Source organism: Oryctolagus cuniculus, chromosome 18, assembly GCF_964237555.1.
Source record: "Oryctolagus cuniculus chromosome 18, mOryCun1.1, whole genome shotgun sequence".
Classification (NCBI taxonomy): domain Eukaryota; kingdom Metazoa; phylum Chordata; class Mammalia; order Lagomorpha; family Leporidae; genus Oryctolagus; species Oryctolagus cuniculus.
The window spans coordinates 51,802,603-51,829,179 of NC_091449.1; the positions used below are offsets into that span (position 1 = coordinate 51,802,603).

At 47.8% G+C, this 26,577-nt stretch overlaps 1 non-coding gene across 1 annotated transcript; it reads left to right on the top strand.

Annotated features, from left to right (window-relative positions):
- The first annotated feature begins 12,204 nt into the window (after window positions 1–12,204).
- Window positions 12,205–12,311, top strand: LOC138846831 (U6 spliceosomal RNA). The gene has a single exon (XR_011384348.1). It is a non-coding gene; the product is annotated as a U6 spliceosomal RNA (small nuclear RNA).
- Window positions 12,312–26,577: the final 14,266 nt, after the last annotated feature.

Sequence of the window (26,577 nt, forward strand, 5' to 3'; positions counted from 1 at the left end):
TTGAATGTTTGCCTGTCTTCCAGGCGGGGCTGTGTGTGCTCAGCCTCTTCTGCACATTACCTGTTGGATCCTCGCAACAGCCCTGTGGGGAAACTGAAGCCCAGGGGGAGAGAGCAGCTCACCCAAAGGCCTCACAGGCAGTTGCTGGAGCTGGGATTTGAATCCTGCTTGATCTGGCCTCAAAGCTGGAAGATGGCACTCCTGTTTCCTCAGCTGACAAGGGTATTCTGAACTCCCCAAACCCAGGCACCCCCGCTCTAGTGGTAGTGTGACAGCAAAACTAGCCACCCTCACCCCTCCCTGTGTCCTCACTCTTTAGTTGGCAGCTCTTCCTGTCTCAGAGACGGAATCTATTGCCCTAGCCGCTGGCCTCACTGGGCTGGCTTCACTATGGCCAACACAATACAGCAGAAGTGGTGGTATACCTGCTAGGCGCTGAGAAGCCTTGCACACTTCTGCTCTGGCTTTTTTTTTTTTTTTTTTTTTTTTTTTTTTTTTTTTTGACAGGCAGAGTGGAGAGAGAGAGAGAGAGAGAGAGAAAGGTCTTCTTTTATTGTTGGTTCAACCTCCAATGGCTGCTGCAGCTGGCGCACTGCGCTGATCCGATGGCAGGAGCCAGGTGCTTCTTCTCCTGGTCTCCCATGGGGTGCACTCCCATGGGGTGCAGGGCCCAAGCACTTGGGCCATCCTCCACTGCACTCCCTGGCCACAGCAGAGAGCTGGCCTGGAAGAGGGGCAACCAGGACAGAATCCGGCGCCCCGACCAGGACTAGAACCCGGTGTGCTGGCGCCACAAGGCGGAGGATTAGCCTATTGAGCCACGGCGCCGGCCCTCTGCTCTGTCTCTTGATACTGGCTCCCTGTGAGCCCAGGCTGGACTGCAGGAGCATCAAGGTCCAATAACCCCTTTTGCCCCAGCTAAAACCCAGCCAGTTTGAGGCTATCCCAGACCCACCAGCAACCACTAACCTCCACCTGATTGTGAGCCCAGCTAATGTTAACCAGGTCTGCTTAGATCAGCAAGACCTCCCAGCTGACCCATAGCAGTTGTTTTAAGCCACTGGGTTTCGAGAGTGATTTATTAAATGATGATGCTTCAAAAAATTCATGGGAAAATGGAATTGAAAGTTTATTGGGGCAGGTGTTGTGGTGGAGCAGGTTAAGCCAAAGCTTAGGACCCCATTTCTCATAGATGCCCTGCTAATGCACCTGGGAGCAGACGATCGCTCAATTGCTTGGCCCCCTGCCACCCACATGCGAGACTCGGGTGGAGTTCTTGGCTCCTGGCTTCAGCTTGGCCCAGCCTCAGCTATTGTAGGCATCTGGGGAGTGGACCAGCAGACAGAAGATATCCGCCCCCCCATAACTCTGCCTTTCAGATAAAGAAATAAATCTTTAAAACCTAAGGGGATGGATGTTTGGTGCAGTGGTTAAGGTGCCATTTTGAATGCCCAAATCGGAGTGCCTAGGTTCCAGTCCTGGCTCCACTTCTGATTCTAGTTTCCTGCTGGTGCACACCTTCGAGGCAGCAGATGATTCCTCACGTAGTCGAGTCCCCACCACCCACATAGAGCCCTGGATGGAGTTCTAGGCTCCTGGCTTCAGCCTAGCCCAGCCCCAGCTATTGTGGGCATTTAGGGAGTGAACCAGCAGATAGATGATCTCACTCTGTCTATGTATCTCTGTTTAAATATAAATTAATAAATAAAACAAAATTCATTTGTCTGCACACGGTTCTGTAGGTTGCTCATTTGGTCCGGACTCAGCTGGCATGACTCATTTCTGCCCCCGGTCATGGTAGCTGGGGTTATTCATATGTCTGGAGCCTCATCTGGGCTGTCCCCTTCCTGGTCTCTCATTATCCAGCAGGCTTAGCTTATTCACATGTGGCTGCAGGATTCTTTAGCAGGGAGAGAAACAAGCCTCTTCGAACGTGTTTGACTATGGCTTCATTGGCCCAAACAGTCACATGGCCAACCTCAGAGTCAGAGGTGGAGAAGTAGATTCTGCCTCTTGATTGAATATCTGAAAGACAGAGTGACAGAGCGAGGGGTCCTCCACCTGCTGGTTCACTCCCCAAACAGCTGCAAAGGAGGAAGCTGGATCACAAACTGAACAGCCAGAACTCAAACTGGCACTGATATTGGATGCCAGCATTGGCTCCTGAATCCTAATTCTTTTTTTTTTTTTTTCCCACAGGCAGAGTGGACAGAGAGAGAGAGAGAGAGAGACAGACAGACAGAGAGTTTCTAGGGAAATGACTTTGTGTGTGTGCATGTGATTGTTTTTAAGAACATGTATGGGCATTTGGGCTGGCGGCTCAGATGCTCACGTCCCCCATTGGAGTACCTGGTGTGATACCTGACTCTGGCTCCTGACTCCAGCTTCCTGCTAACAGAGACTCTGGAAGGCAGAAGGTGCTGGCTTAAGTGCTTGGGTCCCTGCCAGTTACATGAGAGACCTGAATGGAGTTCTCTGCTTCCAGCTTTGGCCTGGCCCAGCTCCAGCCATGCAGGCATATGGAAAATGAACACGTGGATGAGAGGTCCTTCTTTCTATTTTCTGTCTCTTTGATGCTCAAATAAATTAATAATTTAGGCCGGCGCCGCGGCTCACTAGGCTAATCCTCCGCCTTGCGGCGCCGGCACACCAGGTTCTAGTCCCGGTCGGGGCGCCGGATTCTGTCCCAGTTGCCCCTCTTCCAGGCCAGCTCTCTGCTGTGGCCAGGGAGTGCAGTGGAGGATGGCCCAAGTGCTTGGGCCCTGCACCCCATGGGAGACCAGGAGAAGCACCTGGCTCCTGCCTTTGGATCAGTGTGGTGCGCCGGCCGCAGCACGCCGGTGGCGGCGGCCATTGGAGGGTGAACCAACGGCAAAGGAAGACCTTTCTCTCTGTCTCTCTCTCTCACTGTCCACTCTGCCTGTCAAAAAAAAATTAATTAATTAATTAATTAATAATTTAAAAATAGTAAGTAAATAGCACCCCTTTAAAATATGTTATCTTTAATTCTCACAAAACCCCAGGGAGATGTATTATAGTGTTACCTCCACTTTACAGGGAAACTGAGGCTCAGAGAGAGTTTGGATCACTTGCTGAAGGCCACACAGCCAGTCCTCTCAGCACAGCAGCATGCCTTACTCAGAGGCACTGTGAGGGACTCTGAGAGGGCTTCGTGATGAACTGCATAGGGCAGGGGAGGAGAAGGGATCAAAAATGACGAGGGCACTTTGAGTCTAAGTAATAGGCAAGTGAGGAGGGAGTGATGGGTTCCTAAGGGAATTCTTCAGCCAAAAGGAATGAATGAATATCTGGTGATGGAATTGGTGCCTCACATTGCGTCTGCAAGGAAATCCCTAAGTGCACTCTTCACTGGCTGGCCCTGCTTCTGAACACCTGAACACTGCTAGCAACTGGGCAATTTCAAAGGAAAAAACAATTCAGTCCCATCCTTCCTGGCAAGTGGTGTGTTCCTGAATGCTTGGGACTTTCTGCGTCAGCAGCTTGTACCTTCTGGGGCTCTGACTATGCAGCCTGATTGATTGACCAGGCTTAAAAGGCTTGTTCTTGAATCTGAGATCTCAGGCTTCCAGACCCTTCAGGTCATCAACAAAGACCAAAAGGCCTGGCATGAATGCAAGGTTATTATTCGCCCAAGAAGACATTATAAACCACAAGAACGCAAGCCCAGCAGGCAGGGACGGCTGCCCAGCTCCCTGGATGCACTGTACTCTCATTCCCCCCACCCAGCATAATTCATAATTAAATCTGTTGCAGGCAGGAGGCGAACTAGAATTCCATATACCCTGGCAATGGGGAAGCAGTTTGAATGCAAAGTTCTAGTGCTGCAGAACTTGAAACACTTGTGGCATTTCAAGTTGAGGCTTCCCCTTCCCACCTCACTGGGACAATCTCCTAAGAGGGGATGACTCAGCAGAAAACAATTGTCGGGTCACCAGGTAAGGGCTAGGTTTTGGAAGCTATACCACGAACGATGCCATATGCTCAGACCCCACGCGTGTTTCCAGTTAAATATAGCTTTCTTTAAAAATGAGCCTGAGCAGCCACCATTTGTGAAGCTGGCATCCCATCTCAGAGTACCAGTTAGAATCCCTGCTGCTCTACTTCTGATCCAGGTCCCTGCTAATGCACCTGAGAAGAAAGCAGAAGATGGCCCAAGTAGTTGGGTCCCTGCCACCCATGCAGGAGGCCCAAATAGAGTTCCAGGCTCCTGGCCTCAGACCAGGCTAGGCTGTTGTGAACATTTGGGGATTGAACCAGAGGATGGAAAATCTTTCTCTCACTCTCACTCTCGTTCTTGTTCTCTCTCTGTCTCTCCCTCTTTGTCACTTCAACTTTCAAAAAATAAATCTTTTTTTAAAAAAAGGGCAGTTTTTGGGCAAAGGACATACTGAATTCATATGAGGCATTTATCCATATTATAGGGTCACATTGCTGCACAACTCCTAGGGCAGGTCTCACACTGTATCCTAGTCACAGAGGTGTATATTTTAACAGCCTCTAAGACATGATGCTCCACCTCTCATAATAACAGAAGTGTCAGTTAAACGAATAAGGTACTATTTTTCACATATTGGATTGGCAAAGCTCAGATTTGCTGAGACCCTCTGTTGGTAGGAATGTGGTTTGGTACCACCTATATGGAGGGTGTAGTGAGTGCTGAGAACCTGTCTGGCTCATTCCACCCTCTTCTAGTGGGAGATATTGGAACGCTAACCCTTTGCTTACCGGACTCCCATGCAGCTATGTTCCAGATGAAAGTTAGATCCTACCAGTTAGATGAATTAGTGAGAGTTGTGGACAGTAAAAGAAAAACAGAGGCCATTTTCCTTGTTCTTTTGACTATTTCTATTGTTAAGTAGGTTGTAGAGACTTGAGATTTTTCCATAGCATATTCAGAGTCCATTCTCTGATTTTATGGGTGGCAAGAGGTAGATGTGTCAGCATAGTGACTTTAAAAAAAAAAAAAAGGATAATTTTGTTTGAGAGGGCAGAGTTAGAGAGGGAGGGAGGGAAAGAGCCACAGGGGCAGCAGTTGGGGCTGCGGCTGCGGCTGCGGCTGGGCCAAACCAAAGCCAGGAGATTCTTCTGGGTCTCCCATGTGGGTGGCAGGGGCCCAAATACTTGAGCCATTCTCTGCTGCTTCCCCAGGTACATTATCAGATTTTTTTTTTTTTTTGACAGGCAGAGTGGACAGTGAGAGAGAGAGAGACAGAGAGAAAGGTCTTCCTCTGCTGTTGGTTCACCCTCCAATGGCTGCCGCGGCCGGCGCACTGCGCTGATCCGAAGGCAGGAGCCAGGTGCTTCTCCTGGTCTCCCATGGGGTGCAGGGCCCAAGCACTTGGGCCATCCTCCACTGCACTCCTGGGCCACAGCAGAGAGCTGGCCTGGAAGAGGGGCAACCGGGACAGAATCCGGCGCCCCAACCAGGACTAGAACCTGGTGTGCCGGCGCCGCAAGGCGGAGGATTAGCCTAGTGAGCTGTGGCGCCGGCCCATTATCAGATCTGAAGTGGGTCAGGACTTGAACTGCCATCCATATGGGATACCAGTACACAGGCAGCAGCTTAACCTACTGTGCCACAATACTGGCCCAATGTGACTTTTTTTTAAGTGTCTATTCATTTGAGAAAGACTGTGAGATGAGTAGAGGGAAGGGGGCTCCCATCCACTGATTCACTTCCCCAACTCCTGCAATGGCCAGAGGGGTTGAATCTAGGAGATGGAAACTCAATCCATGTCTCCCACATCGATGGTGGAAACCCAACTACTTGAGCTACCACTTAATCCCTCTTGGGGTCTTTTTAAAAAAGATTTATTTATTTATTTGAGTGGTAGAATTACAGAGAAAGAGAAGGCGAGACAGAGAGAAATGTCTTCCATCTGCTGGTTCACTCTGCAAATGGCCGCAGCAGCTGGAGCGGGGCCAATCTGAAGCCAGGAGCCTGGGAGCCTCTTCCCAGTGTCCTACGCAGATGCAGGGGCCCAAGCACTTGGGCTGTCTTCCACTGCTTGGCCAGGCCATAGCAGTGAGCTGGATCAGAAGAGGAGCAGCCCAGGGGCTGGCGCTGTGGCGCAGTGGGTTAAAGTACTGGCCTGAAGTGCCAACATCCCATATGGGTGCCGGTTCTAGTCCCAGCTGCTCCTCTTCCAATCCACCTCTCTGCTATGGCCTGGGAAAGCAGTAGAAGATGGCCCAAGTCCTTGGGCCCCTAAATCCACGTGGGAGACCCGGAAGAAGCTCCTGGCTCCTAGCTTCAGATCGGCATAGCTCTAACCATTGCAGCCAATTGGGGAGTGAACCAGCGGATGGGAGACCTCTTTCTCTCTCTCTCTCTACCTCTCTCTGTAACTCTGTCTTTCAAATAAATAAATAAATAAATCTTAAAAAAGAAGAGGAGGAGGAGGAACAGCCGGGACATGAACTGGTGCCCATATGGGATGCCAGCACCACAGGAAGAGGCTCAGCCTATTACGCCACAGCGCTGGCCCCTAAATAAGTCATTTTTAAAAATGAGAAATCTATGCCAGCACAGTGGCATAGTGGGTGAAGCCACCGCTTGCAGTGCTGGCATCCCATATGGGTGTTGGTTTGAGTCCTGGCTGCTCCTCTTCCTATCCAGCTCTCTGCTATGGCCTGGGGAAGCAGTTAGAAGATGGCCCAAGTCCTTGGGCCCCTGCACCTGCATGGGAGACCTGGAAGAAGCTCCTGGCTCCTGGCTTCAGATTGGTGCAGCTCCAAAAGTTGCGGCCAATTGAAGAGTGAACCAGCAGATGGAAGACCTCTGTCTCTCTCTTTCTCTGCCTTTGCCTCTCTGTAACTCTGTAACTCTCCTTTCAGATAAATAAAATAAATCTTTTTTTTAAGATTCGAAGCCAGGAGCCAGGAGCTTCTTCCAGGTCTCCCACATGGGTGCAGGGGCCTCCTCCACTGCTTTCCCAGACCATAGCAAAGAGCTGGATTGGGAGAGGAACAGCCGGGACTAGAACCGGCGCCCATATGGGATGCCAGCACTTCAGGCCAGGGCTTTAACCCACTGCACCACAGTGCTGGCTCCTAAAATAAATCTTAGAGAGAGCGCGAGATCTTGCTACATGCTCATAGAGGACAATCTCTAAGATATATTACCTGAAAAAAAAAAAAAGTAAGGTATAGAAAAAGTAGAAAGACTGTATAAAATACTTCTTTGTATATAAAATATCTCTGGAAAGACACAGAAGGAACTGGTGACACTGATTGCTTCAGAAGAAGGGAATGGAAAGACTTAGGGACCAAGGAGACTTACCATGAACCTGTTTGAAATTTTAAAAAATTGTTTATTTGAAATGCAGAAAGAGAAAGAGACAAAGAGAGAGTTCCTGTCTGCTGATTCGTTCTCCAGATTCCTGCTACAGCCAGAGTTGGGCCAGGCCAAAGCCGGAAGCCTGCAACTCCATCTGAGTCTCCCCTGTGGATGGCAGGAACCCAATACTTTAGTCATTATCTGTTGCCTTCCATGGTGTGTACCAGCAGAAAGCTAGAATCAGGAGCTTAGCTAAGCCTGAACCCAGGCACTCTGATATTGGATACAAATATCCCAAGCAGCATCTCACATGCCTTACCAAATGCTTGCCTCTAAACTTTTTTTTTTTAAGATTATTTATTTATTTGGAGAGGTGGAGTTACAGACACTGAGAGGGACAGAGAAAAAAGCATATCCATCCGCTGGTTCACTCCCCAAATGGCTGAAACAGCCAGAGCTGTGCCAATCTGAAGCCAGGAGCCAGGAGCTTCTTCTAGGTCTCCCACGTGGGTACAGAGATCCAAGCGCTTGGACCATCTTCTGCTGCTTTTCCAGGCCATAGCAGAGAGCTGGACTGGAAATGGAGCAGTGTGGACTAGAACCGGCACCCATATGGGATACTGACTCTGCAGGCGGAGGATTAACCTACTGTGCCACAGCGCCAGCCCCGCCCCTGAACTTTTACCGCTAGTATATATAATTTGAAAATCATAATACTATCTGTATATAAAATAATATAACATTATCCTCATTTCCTTCTCTCTCTTTTTGTCTCTCTATGAGAATCAGCTAAGGGGCGTCAGCAAGGCTGTGGGTTCAAGCTGATCATTTGTGACAAAAGTTCTATCTCCTGATTCTTCTGCGAAATGATTGCAAATGTCCCAGCAAAAGCACGGGTGTATGGGCCAGGCTGTCTCAGGCCAAAAGGCAGAATCCTGTCTGTCCAGATGACCCTGAACAAGCCTGAGGGTTTCTCACGGTGTAGACGAGGAGGTGCTGAAGAACCAGAGACTACTCCCCAAGCTGCCATGGCCGGCAGGTTGCATGGAGAGCTGAACTCAACTCGGCACCACTGGGGTCACCAAGTGCAGTGCCCTGCCTTCTTGTTTCGCTATTGTCTTTGCTTCCTGGGGGATCCCAAGAGGTTGCTCTTTGTCTCTCCAGCCGGGCGGTCGCAACCCACTGCTGCAGCTGCCACATTGCGCTGCATGACCCTGCCTCCTTGGCCATGGCTGACTGGATCAAGAATGGACAACAGACCCAGGGGACAGACTCTTAAGCTCCGGTGAGGCAATAGGGCTCTTTGGAAAATATAGACAGAAATGAAGTCAGATGAGAACTGGAAGGCATGGTTGGATCACGCTGGGGCTGTGGAGGTCATGTCAGGTCGGGTGAGGGAGAAAAGTGGCTGTGAGAGACAGGAAGGGAAGGGATGGTAAGGGTCAGAAATGGAAAAGCCTGGAGCCCAGCGAGCATGACCTTGGTTCTTGACTTTCTGTCTCCAGTTCCTTGGAGCCATCACAGTCATTTCCCCATCATTGGATGCCCCGAGTGAATCCGTCTTCACGTGACCTGGCTTTGACTCTCCTGTCTCCGCACTCGGCTGCCTTTCCCTCCGGTGCTGCCACCTGCAGAGCCTGAGTCACAAGGGTTCCCTGATGACACTGTCTTCTGGCACACTGTCCTCTCCGGCTCTAAGAGTCATAATTTCTAGTCATTTTAATATCAACAAAGAGGATGGCCCTTGAAAACATAAAACATAATGCTAAATGAAAGAAGCCAGTCAAGGCACTTCGTAATATATGATCCCATTAACATGAGATGTCCACAATAAGCAAATCCATAGGCAGAATGTAGAAAAGGAGCTGAGAGGATGGCTAGATTAGGACTGATGGAAAGTTGAGGGGGTGGAGGGCCGGGTTCTTTCTGGGGCAATGAAAATGCTTCAAAACTGATTGTGGAAATATGTGTACAACTCTGAAAATACGAAAAGCCCCTGGATTTCACACATTCAATGAACAGATCAGCTGCTGTTAAAAAATATATAGAAAAAATCTTTTTGGAGGCATGTATTGTGCACCGCCTCCATGTGGGACAAAAGCATCCCATATCAGAGTCCCTGGTTCCAGTTCTGGCTACTCCATATTTACATCCCAGCTCTCTGCTAGTGCAACTGGGATGCAGTTGGTTCCTGCCACCCACGTGGGAGACCTAGATTAAGTTCCTGGCTCCTACCTTCACCATGCCCCTACTGTTGCAGGCATTTGGAGAGTGAACTGGCAGATAGAAGAAATCTGTGTGTGTGTGTGTGTGTGTATGTGTGTGTGTCTCTCCCTTTCTCTCTTTCAAATAAATAATAAACCTTTAAAAAAAGACCCACCTCTCTTTGTTCCTTTGTCTTTTCTCTCCAATGAACTTCTACCTTATCTTTACTTCACCTTAGCCACCCATTCTAACAGCCACTTGACCTTATCATTCCAATAATTTCAGCCCCATAATCCTGATTTCAAGCATCTCAAAGTCACTTCATTACCTCCAGGTCTGTCTTCTAGTGTCCATCTCCAGCCATTCTTTGACCCCTTTGGGACCTGAAATCCATTGATCCTATCGCCTTTTTATTGTCTCTTACATGTACCATTTCCTCCCTTCCTTTTGTGTTGCTTAAATTCCATGGTCCATCATTGTAGTTCTCCTTTACATACATCCTCCATTTCTTTGTCCCTTTGCCATCCTCATCTAGAAAAACCATTATTAAATCCAGCTCTTTGACTCTGCGCTTGAGCCTGTGAAGCTAGGGAAACTCGCTTCACATTGACTGGTTTTAGATGCCTGACTAGTGACTTCAGACAGACCTTCCAGGTTGCTTGGCAATCTTACTACCTTTATTAGACCATTTATTCTCCCACTCTCCTAGGCAATTATTTCACATCCTCTCACATCTCTTCTGATAGATGACCTATCTTCCTGTGTGCCCACTCTTGGCTGATGATTTCATCAGAAGAAATTTCCACTACTCCCACACGCGCATGCAAACCTCCTTGCATCTGAGCCCCTGTGCCCTCATTTCCTTCCTGCACCAACGTCTCTGTCTCTGATCCTTTTCAAAAAATTTTATTTGAGGGTCCAGCACCATGGCTCACTTGGTTAATCGTCCACCTGTGGTGCTGGCATCCCATGTGGATGCCGGATTCTGTCCTGGTTGCCCCTCTTCCAGGCCAGCTCTCTGCTGTGGCCCGGGAGGGCAGTGGAGGATGGCCCAAGTGCTTGGGCCCCTGCACCCGCATGGGAGACTGGGAGGAGGCTCCTGGCTCCTGGCTTCGGATCGGTGCAGCACCAGCCGTAGTGGCCATTGGGGGAGTGAATCAACAGAAGGAAGACCTCTCTTTCTCTCTCTCTCTCTCTGTCTGTCTCTCTCATTGTCTATAACTCTACCTGTCAAATCAATCAATCAATCAATCAATAAAAATTTACTTGAAAGGCAGTGAGACAGAGACAGACAAAAATCTTCCATCCACTGGTTCACTCCCCAAATGCCTGCAACAGCTAGGGCTGGGTCGATCTGAAGCCATAAACCAGGAAATAAATCTGGGCCTCCTATGTGGGTGGAAGGAACCCAAGTACATGACCCATCACCTGCTACCTCCAACCCTCTGTGCTGCTTCTGAAAGACCAACCCCTTATGTAGTATTAGACACCGGCCGCTCTTTTCTACTCTGCTCATTGCTTCAATACTTCCTTCCTTTCTCCTGTTCATCAGTCTCCCCCACCTCCATTCCATTTTTCCTGTCAACTTTCAGTTATCTTATAAATTATCAATGTTGAAAAGCCAAAAACTTACATTAGGGATGCATAGAGAGATATATATGTCATAAAGCAAGTATAGTAAAAAGTGCTTGCAGAGAGGCTGGTGCTGTGGCCTAGTGGGTAAAGCCACCACCTGTGATGCCAGCATCCAATATGGGTGCTGGTTCAAGTCCTGGCTGCTCCACTTCTGATCCAGCTCCCTGGGAAACTGCTTGGGTCCCTGTACCCATGTGGGAGACCTGGAAGAAGCTCCTGGCTCCTAGCTTTGGTCTGGCCTAGCCCTAGCCATTGCAGCCATTTGGGGAGTGAACCAGCAGATAGAAGATCTCTCTCTCTCTCTCTCTCTCTAACCCTTTCAAATAAATTTTTAAAATCTTTTAAAAAAAAAGTGGTTGCAGAACCCCAGTGGTGAGCCTACATATTATATTCCTTCAGCTTTGGTATATTTGGAAACTTCCATAATAAAACCTTGGGGGGTAAAGTTTCTATCTTGACCTCATATCTCCTTCTTGCTGTTGCCTCATCCCTCTCTTTCCCAGAAAAACTCTTGAAGAGTGTGTGGAGGATGGCCCAAGTGCTTGGGCCCTGCACCCACATGGGAGACCAGGAGGAAGCACCTGGCTCCTGGCTTCAGATCGGCGCAGTGCACCGGCTGTGGCGGCCATTTGGGGAGTGAATGAATGAATGAATGAATAGAAATGCCAGCTTCCTGTATCAGAGAAGTCTCAGCTTCCTAATAGATATGCCTGTGAAGGCAGCAGATGATGGCCCAAGTGCTTGGGCCCTGCACCCGCATGGGGGACCAGGAGGAAGCACCCAGCTCCTGGCTTCAGATCAGTGCAGCGCTGGGCGTGGCGGCCATTTGGGGAGTGAATTAATGGAAGGAAGACCTTTCTCTCTGTCTTTTTCTCTCTCTGTTTATAACTCTACCTGTCAAAAAAAAAAAAAAAAAAAGAAAGAACTGCATGCCCCCAATGACCCAAGGACCTCCCTCTAAATCACCTTAGATACCAGAATTGGATTGGATTTCCACCCTCTTCCAATGGTGCCACCATGGGGACAAAGCCTTCAGGACATAAGCTCTTAAAAAATTATATACTGTGCTCGCTTCGGCAGCACATATACTAAAATTGGAACGATACAGAGAAGATTAGCATGGCCCCTGCTCAAGGATGACACGCAAATTCGTGAAGCGTTCCATATTTTTCTTACTTAATGTATACTAAGCTGATCTTCTGTATATTAAGATAATCGAAAATGAATCTTGATGTGAATGGAAGGGGAGAGGGAGTGGGAAAGGGGAGGGTTGTGGGTGGGAGGGACGGTATGGGGGGGAAGCCATTGTAATCCATAAATCGTACTTTGGAAATTTATATTCATTAAATAAAAGTTAAAAAAATATATATATATATACTAACCACAGCAACTCAAAGTTGAAACACAGCAGGGGGGCCGGCACTGGGGCACAGCGGGTTAATGCCCTGGCCTGAAGCGCCAGTATCCCATATGGGCACCAGTTTGAGACCTGGCTACTCCACTTCCAATCCAGCTCTCTGCTATGGCCTGGCAAAGCAGTTGAAGATGGCTCAAGTCTTTGGGCTCCTGCACTCACATGGGAGACTTGGAAGAAGCTCCTGGCTCCTGGCTTCGGACATTGTGGCCAATTGGGGAGTAAATCATCGGATGGAAGACCTCTCTCTCTCTCTCTCTCTCTTTTCTCTCTCTCTCTCTCTCTCTCTGTGTAACTCTTTCAAATAAATAAGTAAATCTTAAAAAAAAAAAAAAAAGAAACACATCAGGGCACAGTCTTTAAGTAATTTCATTATCCACTCTACCACTCTCCCTTGGTTATCTCATACAGTTACATGGATTTATTTTAGAATTATTGCCATTTAAATTATTCCCATTTAAATCTCTAGCTTAGACCTCTTTCCTCTATTCCAGACTCACACAGTCAACACTTCATATCTATGAGTTCTGTATCTGTAGATTCAACCAACCTTGAATCGAATATATTCCGGAAAAAAAAAATGCACCTGTAATAAACACATACAGGCTGGCGCCATGGCTCACTAGGCTAATCTTCCGCCTTGCGGCGCCGGCACACCAGGTTCTAGTCCTGGTCGGGCGCCGGATTCTGTCCCGGTTGCCCCTCTTCCAGGCCAGCTCTCTGCTGTGGCCAGGGAGTGCAGTGGAGGATGGCCCAAGTCCTTGGGTCCTGCACCCCCATGGGAGACCAGGATAAGTATCTGGCTCCTGCCATTGGATCAGCGCGGTGCAGGCAGAGTGGACAGTGAGAGAGAGAGAGAGAGAGAGAGAGAGAGAGAGAGAAAGGTCTTCCTTTGCCGTTGGTTCACCCTCCAATGGCCGCCGCGGCTGGCACACCGCACTGATCCGAAGCCAGGAGCCAGGTGCTTCTCCTGGTCTCCCATGGGGTGCAGGACCCAAGGACTTGGGCCATCCTCCACTGCACTCCCGGGCCACAGCAGAGAGCTGGACTGGAAGACGGGCAACCGGGACAGAATCCTGCGCCCCGACCAGGACTAGAACCTGGTGTGCTGGCGCCGCAGGTGGAGGATTAGCCTAGTGAGCCGCTGCGCCGGCCCAGCAACTATGTTTTGAGGTGAGTTATTCTGCAGCAAGGTGAGTTATTCTGCAGCAATAGATTAACTGAAACACTGACCTTCTGTACAACCTATTCCTCCCATAAATCTGTCTCTGAGAATGTCAGCTCCATTCTTCCAATCACTCAGGCCGAGAAACTGAAGTCTCCCTTGACCCCTTCCGTTTCTCACATTCATATTTAATCCTTCAGCAAATAATCTATCATTACCTTCAAAATCTATCCAGGGGCTGGCATTTAGTGCAGTGAGTGCATTCCTTGGAACCCCACGTCCCATGTCACAGTAATGTGGTCCAAATTCTGGCTCTGCTTTCAATTCCAGCTTCCTACTAATGTGCACCCTGGGAGGCAGCTGATGATGGCCCAAACACTTAGGTCCCTGCCACCCATGTAGGAAACCTGAATTGAGTTCCAGACTCCTAGATTCAGCCTGACCCAGCTCCAGCTGTTGTGGGCATTTGAGGAGTGAATCAGTATATAGATTCTCTCTCTCTCTCTCTCTCTCTTAAATATATTAAAACTTAATGTATGTATTATATATGTGTGTACATACACATCTTCAGATGTCTATACCTACTACCTGCATTGCTACCACCCTGGTCCAAGCTGCCATCATCTCTTACATGAATTTTTGCCACAGCCTCTTCCCCAGGATCTCTGCTTCCATCTTTGCTCCCCTCCCCTGCATTCTTCAACTAGCAGGCAGAGTGATTCCTTTCAAGTTTAAGTGAAATCGCATCGCTTCTCTACTCAGCACACTCCAGGGACTTCACACTTTATGCCAAGTAAAAGTTCAAGTCCTTACAATGGCCTATAAGACCCTGCATGATTTATCTCTCTTGACCCCACACACTCTCTTTCTCTGCCTTTAAATTAAATACCTTAAAATAAAAACAAATCTCTGTCCTTGAGCTGACATGACAGAGGTGGTAGGAGAAGGAACAAAAAAATCTAATAAAGAGTGAATTACATGGTACTTGCGCAGGTGAGAGGTGTTAAGGTAGAAAATTAAGTCTGGGAAGAGAATTGGAAAGTAGGGCAGCTTTCATGTGGATCAGGAAGGCATCCTTGGGCCTCAAAGGGAAGCTGTTGTGGGTGCCAAGACACGAAGGAGGATGAGGCAGGGAGCCCTGTGGCTCTCCAGGGCAGGAGTGTGGCAGGCAGAGCGGGTAGCAAAGGCAAAGACCCTGCAACAGGCTCTGTTGGGGCAAGCTTACAAGACAGCCCAGAGACCAGAGTGCTGGAAAGGAGTGAGATGGAAGCAGGAGATGGAATCTGAGCAGTAAGAGGAGTCAGGTCTCAGTGGACTCTGTGACAGCTACAAGGACTTTGGTTTTCACACTGAGGAGGGGAGCCGTTGGAGGGTTTGGAGCAGAGCAGAGACCTGATCTGGCTGCTGTGGGGAGAAAGGCAGAAGTAGGGAGACCAGCAGGGAGACCACTGTCCTTATCCAGGGGAAGAAAGATGGAGGCTTGGACCAGGATGAAATGTGGCCGGATCCTGGCTATAGCTTGAAGATAAAAGCTGGATTTGATAGACTGGGGCACGAGAGAAAAAGGAGGGGAGTAGGGATCACCGTCACCTTGAGAGCATGGCTTAAGCAACTAGACCAAGTTGTCATTGCTGGGATGGGAAGACCAGCAGGAACAGGGGGAAGGCTAACTCTGGAATCACTGGGATGAGCTACAAGGGCAAGAGGAGGATCCACCTTGGGAATTGGGCCTCAGGCCTGCTAGGGTCCACTCAGTCCTGGATGCAGTAAATATACCATGAATGCACAGTGAATGATTCTTGCCTCTTGAGTATTTTCATCTATAGAAGGCTACACTGGACATGGCCAAAGATTAGAATAAGTAACACTCCTATACTGTATAAACAACAAACCATGAGAATTGGAAACAGAATCCACACAGAAACTTGTACATGAATATTCATGGCAGCACTATTCACTGTAGTCAAAAAAGCAGAAGCAACCCTAATGGCCATCAATTGATAAACAATGTGATATATCCATATAATGAAATGTTAGGGGCTGACACTGTGGCACAGAAGGTTAAAGCCCCAACCTGCAGCATCAGCATCCCATTTGGGTGGGTGGTTCAAGTCCCGGCTGCTCCACTTTCAATCCAGCTCCCTGCTGATGTGCCTGGGAAAGCAGAGGGGGATGTTCCAAGTCTTGGGCCCTTGCACCCACATGGGAGACCTGGAAGAAGCTCCTGGCTCCTATCTCCTGGCTTTGGATCAGCCCAGCTCCTGCCGTAGTGCCCATTTGGGGAGTGATCCAGCAAATGGAAGACCTCTCTCTCTCTCGCTATGTCTCTACCTCTCACTGTAACTCTGTCTTCCAAATAAATAAAATCAATCTTTTAAAAAAAAAAAAGAAATATTATTGGGCATTAAAAAGAAAGGGGGCCAGACTTGTAGCACAGAAGGTTAAGTGACTACTTATGATGCCAGCATCCTATGTGAGTGCCAGTTCAAGTCCCAGCTGCCCTGCTTCTGATCCAGATTATTGCTAAGGCACCTGAGGAGGTAGAAAAAGATGACCCAAGTGCTTGGGCCTCTGCCATCCACTTGGGAGATGTTGATGGAGTTCTGGGCTTCTTCAGCTTTGCCAACCCCAGCCATTGAGGCCATTTGAAGAGTGAACTAATGGATGGAAGATCTCTGTCTCTCTGTCTCCCTCTCTGTCACTTGGCCTTTTGAATAAATAAAAATAAATATTAAAAAAAAAAAACAAGGAAGCTAGCACTTTGGCACATCAGGTTAAGCCAGGGCCTGCAGCGCCAGCATCCCATATGGGCGCCAGTTTGAGTCCCGGTTGCTCCACTCCCAGTCCAGCTCCTTGCTAATGGCCTGGGAAAATTAGTGGAAGATGGCCCAAGTCCTTGCATCCACATGGGAGACCTGGAAGAAGCTCCTGACTCTTGGCTTCAGCCTCGCTCAGTTCCAGCCATGCAGCCATTAGCAGGTGGAAGATCTCTCTCTCCTCTCCAACTCTGCCTTTCAAATACATAAATAAATCTTTAAAAAAAATAATGAAGAATTGATGCATGCTGCATCATCAGTGAACTTTGAAAACATTCAGGATGAAAGGAGCCAGATAGAAAATATTTTTGTGTGATTCCACTTATATAAAATGTCTAGAATGGACACATCTGTAGTGGCAAGAAGCGGGTCAATGGTTGATCAGTGTTACAGATTTGGGGAAGAACATGAGGGGGGACTATGGGTACAGGACATACTTTGGGGTGATGAAAATGTTCTAAAGTGGATTGTGGTGATGATTGTACAAGTCTGGGAATATACTAAAGCCATTGAATTCACTTAAATTGGGGAATCCTGTGACAGATGAATTACATCTCAAATAAAGTCGTTATTTTTTTTAAAAAGCTTGAAAATAAAAAGCACACACCACAGTTTCCCTGAGGGAATGATTGCTGCTGACAACTCATGTGAGCTTGTGTCATGGCCAACACCCGGACTGAAGGAGCGTAAATGACTGCAGCCAATCCTGCTCCACGGCGCTCAGTCACGCGCTGGTCACAGGGAGCTGCCAGGACTTAATCCTGGTCATGGGACTTCACAGGCCGATCCATAAATGGCATACTTGGGCTGACAAAGTCAGTTACCCAGAGCACAGGCTCTGTGCTGAGCAAACCTGACTTTGAACCTTGGTTCAATCTGAAGGCCTTTGGCAAGTTTGCTGCTCTCAGTCTCAGTTTCTTCTGTGTAGAGTAGAGATAATACCTTGCCCGGGGAGTGATTAGGGGGTTAAATGCAGTATTATTTGTAGAACAGTTAGCCCCATGCCTAGAACTGGAGAAAGGAGCAGTAAATCGTAGCTCACAATCACTGATAATAAGGCATAAAGCAGGGCCAGTACTGTGGCATAGCTGGTAAAGCCGCCGCCTGCAAAGCTGGCATCCTCTTTAGGCTCTGGTTCGTATCCTGGCTGCTGCACTTCTCATCCAGCTCCCTGGGAAAAGCAGCAGAAGATGGGCCAAGTTTTTGGGTCCCTGCCACTCACATGGGAGACCCAGAGGAAGCTCCTGGCTCCTAATTTCTGCCTGGCCTAGCCCTGACTGTGGCAGCCCAGGCTGTTGCAGCTATCTGAGGAATGAACCAGTGCATGTATGAGCTCTTTCTCTCTGTTTCTCACTATCTCTGTTACTCTGCCTTTAACCAGCCCCAATAAGTAAATCCTAAAAAAAAAAAAAAAAAAAAAAAAAAAACAAAACAAAGCCATAAAGCACTGAACACAGGAACACAGCCTCTGACACATTAGGAAGCACTCAAACCATGAAATAATAATATTCTACTTTTCATAAGGAAAAAAGTCCATGAGACAGAATAAATTTCCAGACCAGGGCAGAGAATTTGAATTCTGTCACTGAAAAATTGAAGTGGATGACTTTGGAAGATGGCAACTTTGGAAGATGGCGACTTTGCCCCACAACCTGGCTTCTGCCTGGTCCTTCTGAGGCAAATACCCACTCTTGGCCTCTCCCACCACATCACTAATGAGCAAATCCAAGCATCTGGAGTTTTCTAGAACTTTCCAACTAAAAAACTAAAGTTTTGACATGTAGCCAGTACAGGAAACGACATTGTTCCTCTGAGACATGAACTGAGATGTGGAGCTAAAAGAGGAACTCAGAGTAATTGCAGTTGGTGATCCCAGTGATGCGAAGGCACCGCAGCAGCAGCACATCTGTGTGTGTGATGCACCGTAGTACCTGATTAAGGAGGAAACGTGACCATCTCAATACCTGAATGAAGAAACAGTAGCCGGGGTTGGCTCTGGGGCTCAGCATAATAAGCTGCTGTCTGCAGAGCCAGTGTCCCATATGGTTCAAGTCCCAGCTGCTCCACTTCCTATCTAGCTCCCTGCTGATGCACCTGGGAAAGCAGAGGAAGATGGCCCAAGTACATGGGCCCCTGTACCCACGTGGGAAAACTGTAAGAAGCTCCTGGCTCCTGGCTTTGGGCAGGCCCAGTCCTGGCTGCTCTGGCCATTTGGGGAGTGAACCAGAGGATGGAAGATCTCTCTCTCTCTCTTTCTCTCTCTGCCTCTGCGTCTCTGTAACTCTGCCTTTCCAATAAATAAATAGTCTTAAAGATTTCTTTATTTGAGAGGCAGAAACAGAGAAAGGAGAAAAATATTGATAATATATATTTATATTTCAAACAAATAAAAAATATTTATTTGAAAGAGTTACAGAGGAGGGAGAGACAGAACACAAGAGATCTTCCATCACTGGTTCACTCCACAAATGGCATGAAGCTCCTGGCTCCTGGCTTCGGCCTGGCCGAGCCCTGGCCATTGTGGGCATCTGGGGAATGAACCAGCAGTTACAAGATCTCGTTCTGTCTCTCTCTTTCTCTGTATGTAACTCTGCCTTTCAAATAAATGTTGAAAGAAAGAAAGAAAGAAAGAAAGAAAGAAAGAAAGAAAGAAAGAAAGAAAGAAAGAGAAAGAAAGAAAGAAAGGCAAGCAAGCATCTAGGGTACATACATCCCGTATTAGAACACCTGAGTTTAATATCCACCTTTGGCTCCTGACTCCAGCTTCCTGCTAATGCAGACTTTGGGAGGCAGTGGTAAATGGCTTCAGTAATCAGGTTCCTGCCACCCATGTGGGAGACCTGTATTGAGTTCCCAGTCTGGCCATCACAGGCATTTGAGGAGTGAACCAGCAAATGGGAGCACTTTTTCTGTCTCTCAAATAAATAAATAAAAGGGGGGAAAAAGGATCAAAGACCTAAATGTAAGAACTAAAACTATAAAATTCTTAGAAGAGGGGACCAGTGCTGTGGCACAGTGACTTAAAGCCCTGGCCTGCAGTACCAGCATCCCATATGGGCCCTGGTTCAAGTTGTGGCTGCTCCACTTCTGATCCAGCTCTTGCTAATGTGCCTGGGAAAGCAGTGGAAGACGGCCCAAGTCCTTGGGCCCCTGCACTTACGTGGGAGACCTGGGTGAATCTCCTGGCTCCTGGGTTTGGATCGGCTTAATTCTGGTCATTCTGGCCGTTGCAGCCGTTTGGGGAGTGAACCAGTAAATAGAAGACCCCCCTCTGTCTCTGTCTCTGTCTCTGTCTCTACCTCTCTCTGTAACTCTTTCAAATAAATAAAATAAATCTTAAAAAAAAAAACTCTTAGAAGAAATATAGGTATAAATCTTCAAGACCTTGGATTTAGTAAAAATTTCTTAGATATGACACCCCAAGTATGAACAACCAAAAAAAAGTGAATTGTACTTCATTAAAATAAAAAACTTTTAAGAAAACTGATACATAAATATTTTACATATTTACAGGGTACATGTAATGTTCTGATACATGTATATACTGTGTATTATTCAAATCAGGGTAAACATTTATCTCCTTAAACATCTTTTCTCTAAGGTAAAAGTATTCTAAACCCTTTTCTTACAGCTTCTTAAAAATATACAGTACCTTATCACTATAGTCAACCTACTGAATAATATGTATTTCTTCTATGTAACCGTAACTTAGTACTGGTTAATCCACCTTTTCCCATTCCTCTCTTGGCCCTGGTCTCCCCAGCCTCTGGTAACCGAGATGTTGTTCTTTTCTTCCCACTTCCCCTCCCAGACTCCTGTTTTAGTCTAATTACGTGGTCCGGGATCCTTCCTTTTTTGCAGCTAGGGGAGCTGACCTCAGGGGCAGCCCTCACACCTGTCTGTCGGCAGGTGGGCCAGTAGGTGTGCACGCTGTGCACGTAGCACCTGGCCCTGAGTCATCCAGGCGCTGGGGGTCCACCCAGGCCTGCAGGTGGCTGTGTTCCTGCCCAGGCCTCAGATCTCAGGCTTTGATCCTCAGCATACTTGAAGAACATCAACTCATTAGTTTCACCCATGTGACTCAAAGGGGCTTCCCCATCCTGTAATGCAGGGGGATCGACAGCTGAGGTTAACTGAAGGTGTTAGGGAAGGAGGCAGCCACAGAGGCACTTGCCAGGGGCAATTTCCTTCTGTAGCAGGTGTGGAATGGAGGACTTTATCAGGCGCTTTAAATTTTTAAAGACTTTTGCTGGTGATGTTTTGTCCTGTTGTCTCTGTTCTATCAAGGAGGACAGATGAACTGGCTTTAGTGTACTTAACTATTGTGTACAAAGGTGTGAAAGCCAGGGCTGCCTTAAGGACCTACAGAAAAAAGAAAAAAAAAAAAAAACAGGTTGGTGAGGGGCAGGGGAAACCGGAGCCAGCAGCGCTGTTAGCACTGCGAGTAGAGTTATTGCCTTGTTTTTCTGTTTGAGAGCTTGTCTCTTCTCAGCCAGGCATCCAAAGGGAGACCCCCAGGTGGTTCTTTCTGGTTTTGATGGATAAGTTCTAGATCCAACTGAGGTGGGAAAAAAAAATAGAGCTCAGATAAGATTGAATTTTAGGGGGCCGGCACTGTGTCGCAGTGGGTTAATGCCCTGGCCTGAGGTGCCGACATCCCATATGGGCGCTGGTTCGAGACCCAGCTGCTCTACTTCCTGTACAGCTCTCTGCTATGGCCTGGGAAAGCAGCAGAGGATGGCCCAAGTTCTGGGACCCCTGTACCCGTGTGGGAAACCCAGAAGAAGCTCCTGCCTCCTGGATTCAGATCAGCCCAGCTCCGGCCATTGCGGCCAATTGGGAAGTGAACCAGCGGGTGGAAGACCTCTTTTTTTCTCTATCTCTGCCTCTCCTTCTCTTTGTGTAACTCTGACTGTCAAATAAATAAACCTTTAAAAAAAATTGATTTTAGTACTTTTTTTTCCCCAGATTTATTTACTTATTTGAAAGAGTTAGAGAGAGGGAGCAAGACAGAGAAAGAGATCTTCTATCTGCTGGTTCACTCCCAAAATGACCGCAACAACCAGGGCTGAGCCAGGCCTAAGCCAGGAGCTTTGTCCGGTCTCCCACGTGGGTGCAGGGGCCCAAACACTCGGGCTGTCCTGCGCTGCTGTTCTCAAGCCATTAGCAGGGAGCTGGATCAGAAGTAGAGCAGCCAAAACAGGAACCAGCGCCCATTTGGAATGCCGTTGTTGCAGGCACCTGCTTTATCCACTACACCACAACACAGGCCCAAGACTGATTTTTTGACTCAGAAACAACACAGCTTTTTGCAGAAAACTAATAGAAAATAAATATACAGATATGCCAAAAGAAGAAAGAAAAAACAAAATTACTTATAATTTTGCCACTTAAAAATGTAAGTTTTTTTGGTGCCAGTGTTGTGCTGTAGCTGGTTAAGCTGCCACATTCGATGCTGGCATCCCATACAGGAGAACCCATTTGAGATCCCACTGCTCCATTTCCAATCCAGCTCCCTGCTAATGTGTCTGGAAAAGCAGCAGAAGATGTCCCAAGTACTTGGGTCCCTGTCACCCATGTGGGAAACCTGGATGAAGGTCAAGGCTCCTAGATTCTACTTGACCCAGCTCTGGCCATTGTGGCCATTCAGGAAGTGAACCAGTAGATAGGAGATCTCTCTGTGTCTCTGTCTCTGTCTGTGTCTCTGTAACTCTTTCAAAATAAATAATTTTTTTTTTAAAGAGTCTAACATATTGAGTTCTGACCCAGTTAGAGAAGTCAGGAAAGACTTCCCTGAGGAAGTGTGAATTGAGCTTAGATTGAAGGATAAATGGAAATTAAATGAAAGAGAAAAAAGATGCTTCAGGAAGAGGAAACGTGCAAAAGCCCTGTGGCATAAAAGGCAATGCCACGTTCACAGGTAAGTGGAGGACCTATGTGGCTGAAGAAGGGACAGACGCAGACGAGACACGAGGCAGAGGCTGGGCCAGGCAGTCCTGGAAGCCTACATTACAGTTTGTATTTTGGGTAAAGGGCTGTGGGGTTTTGTTTTTTGTTTGTTTGTTTTTTGCAAGGAAAATATCCTATGTGAGTGCCGGTTCATGTCCTGGCTGCTCCTCTTCCAATCCAGCTCTCTGCTGATGGCCTAGGAAAGCAGTGGAGGATGGCCCAAGTGCTTGGGCCCTGCACCCAGGTGGGAGACCCAGAAGAGGCTCCAGGTTCCTGGCTTCGAATTGGCCTAGCTCCAGCCATTGTGGCAATTTTGAGAGTGAACCAGCAGATGGAAGGCCTTTCTCTCTGTTTCTCCCTCTCTCTGTCGATAACTCTACCTCTCAAATAAATTAATAAAATCTTAAAAAATTTATACTAATAAGTTACAGAGACAGAGAGATCTTCCAATTGCTGTTCCCAAATGGCTTCAGCTGCGGCCATTTGGGGAGCGAACCAGTGGATGGAAGACTTTCTCTCTCTCTCTCTCTCTGCCTCTGCCTCTCTGTAACTCTGCCTTTCAAATAAATAAATAAATCTTTAAAAAAAGACTGCCTAGGTAATAAAAAAAATCATTTAAAAAGAAATAGAACAGGCCGGCGCCACGGCTCAATAGGCTAATCCTCTACCTAGCAGCGCCGGCACACCGGGTTCTAGTCCCGGTCGGGGCGCCGGATTCTGTCCCGGTTGCCCCTCTTCCAGGCCAGCTCTCTGCTGTGGCCAGGAAGGCAGTGGAGGATGGCCCAAGTGCTTGGGCCCTGCACCCCATGGGAGACCAGGAGAAGCACCTGGCTCCTGCCTTTGGATCAGCGCGGTGCGCTGGCCGCGGCGGCCATTGGAGGGTGAACCAACAGCAAAGGAAGACCTTTCTCTCTGTCTCTCTCTCTCACTGTCCACTCTGCCTGTCAAAAAAAAAAAAAAAAAAAAAAAAAAAAAAAAAACAGCCAGAACTCGAACTAGTGCTACAATGTGGGATGCTGGTGTAGCAAGCAGCTGTTTAACCTGCTGCACCTTGACACCAGCCTCAACAAGTATTTATTAATACATATTTGCTTTGTCATATACCTGTCCAGCTAGTAATCATTTTGGCTAGCCATTGATACACTTTTCTTTGCATAAAACAACACACTGGGGGCCTGCGCTATGGTGTAGTGGGTTAAGCTGCAGCATGAAATGCTAGCATCCCAAACAGGCACCAGTTTGAGTCCCAGCTGCTCTACTTCCTTTTTTTAAAAAAAAAGACTTATTTTATTTAATTTATTTGAAAGAGTTACAGAGAGAGGTAGAGACAGAGAGAGGTTTTCTATCCACTGGTTCACTCCCCAGATGGCTGCAATGGTCGGAGCTGCGCCGATCCGAAGCCAGGAGCCAGGAGCTTCTTCTGGGTCTCCCACGTGGGTACAGGGGCCCAAGGACTTGGGCCATCCTCCACTGCTTTCCCAGGCCATAGCAGAGAGGTGGATTGGAAGAGGAGTAGCCGGGACACGAACTGGCGCCCATATGGGATGCTGGTGCTTCAGGCCAGGGCTTTAATCCGCTGCACCATAGCACCAGCCCCCCAGCTGCTCTACTTCCAACCTGGCTCCCTGCTAATGTGCCTGGGAAAGCATGAAAGATGGCCCAAGTGATTGGGCCACTGCACCCATGTGGGAGACCCAGAAGAAGCTCCTGGCTCCTGGCTCCTGGCTTCGGATCAGCCCAACTCCACCCATTGCAGCCATTTGGAGAGTGAACCAGTGGATAGAAGATCTTTCTCTTTGTGTGTGTGTGTCTCTGCCTTTCAAATAAATAAGTAAAATTTTTTATAAAAAAGATTTATTAATTTACTTCATATATATATATATATATATATATGGAGAGAGAAATAGAGAGAGAGAGAGATCTTCCATTTCTTCCATTGCTGGTTCACTCCCCAAATGGCCCCAGCATCTGGAGCTGGGCCTATCTGAAGGCAGGAGCCAGGAGCTTCCTCCAGGTCTCTCACATGGTGCAGAGCCTCAAGCACTTAGGAAATTCTCTGTTGCTTTCCCAGGTCACTAGCAGGGAGCTGAATCGGAAGTGGAGCAGCCGAGCCAGCGCCCATATGGGATGTCAGTGCCACAGGCAGAGACTTAACCTACTATACCACAGCACAGGCCCCTATATACATCTTTTCATAAAATTCTTCTACCATAGCATTTTACATGGCTGTTTCCTACTCCATCATTAAATGCTGTATTTTTTTTTTAAAGATTGATTGATTGATTTGAAAGGCAGATCTACAGAGGCAGAGAGAGAGAGAGAGGTTCCATGTGCTGCTTCACTCCCCAAATGGCTGCAACAGCTGGAACTGGGCTGATCCGAAGCCAGGAGCCAGGAGCTTCTTTCAGGTCTCCCATGTGGGTGCAGGGGCCCAAGGACTGGAACTTCTTCCACTGATTTCCCAGGCCATAGCAGAGAGCTAGATCAGAAGTGGAGCAGACAGGATTCGAACTGGTACCCATTTGGGATGCTGACACTGTGGGCAGAGGCTTTACCTGCTATGCCACAGCACTGGCCCCTAAATGCAGTCTTGACATAACACTTGAGTTCTTAAAGAAGAAATTTGGTTGAGGTGTTGAAGGAGGCCCACTACATATCAACCAGTTTTGAAAGCTAAATTCAAAACCAGTGAGAAGACAAAGGGGTCAGCAGATGGAAACCATCTGTGCCTTACCTTCCAGTGTAGCCCTAACGGGACACCTTTCCCACGGAGGGAAGCATCAAGAGGAGGAAAGGTGATGGCCTTTGAGCTCGTGCCCACTCCAGGCCTAAGAAAAAGGTCAGTTTTCTGCCCCTGAAAAGTAGCAATCTATTGTTGAATTAAAATTTTATGATAATGGGATGGCGCCGCGGCTCACTAGGCTAATCCTCCGCCTTGCGGTGCCGGCACACCGGGTCCTAGTCCCGGTCGGGGTGCCGGATTCTGTCCCGGTTGCCCCTCTTCCAGGCCAGCTCTCTGCTGTGGCCAGGGAGTGCAGTGGAGGATGGCCCAAGTGCTTGGGCCCTGCACCCCATGGGAGACCAGGATAAGTACCTGCCTCCTGCCATCGGATCAGCGCGGTGTGCTGGCCACAGCGCGCTGGCCGCGGCGGCCATTGGAGGGTGAACCAACGGCAAAGGAAGACCTTTCTCTCTGTCTCTCTCTCTCTCACTGTCCACTCTGCCTGTCAAAAAAATAAAAAAAAAATTTATGATAATGGGTGGCCAACCCAGAGAGGTCAAGAAATTCCACCAGAAGCAAGTGCCAGTCTTTCACAGCACTCCAAACAAGACGCTTACAACACTTCCCTAAGTTGCTTTTTAATCCTCTCCATCCAAAGGAATTCTTGAAAACCTCTCTATCCATGGCTGTCAGGGGAAACGGCATGGTCTGGCTTCTGAGGCATGGTTAAAGGGATGGGCTTTGAAACCAAACAGTCCTAAATTCAAATCTTACCTTTTGTCTGTGAGCTTGGTGAAGTCACTCAACCACTCTATGCCCCCAGTGGAAATAGCAGCAATGACTCACTTCATGGGGCTGATGATTCAATGATTACTTATTGAGCACTTACTATATACCAGCAATATGCTAGGCACTAAGTGCAACCTAAAGAGCCAACTGTGCGTTCTATCCAGGCACAGGCTTGTTATATTTAAAGCCCGGAGCTGGCCTCCTTGCTGTCCCTTAGCTGAGATGGTAGTCACACTGGTGTATTCCTACATAAAAAGTCATCAGGCTCTACATTTAAGATTTATGCACTTAACTCAGAGCTAGTTATATCACCATTGAAAAAAGAAAACATTCGAAGAAGCATTTCTGAGTGTAGGCCTGGTATTAGGTGGTTTTAAGTCACATAGAGAAAGTTATTTCCAATTCTCTTTCAGTCCTTCAAGGAGAAAGTCTCACTTTGATATTAATGAACCTTTCATATCTAACACTTGATGACTTCCTTTTTTATATATAAGGAGTTGGTCCCACGCTCAGCTCCTGCCTTTGGCAACACCTAGTTAGGATTTAATGACAGTATTTCCTTTGCATTGTACTAAGTTTTAA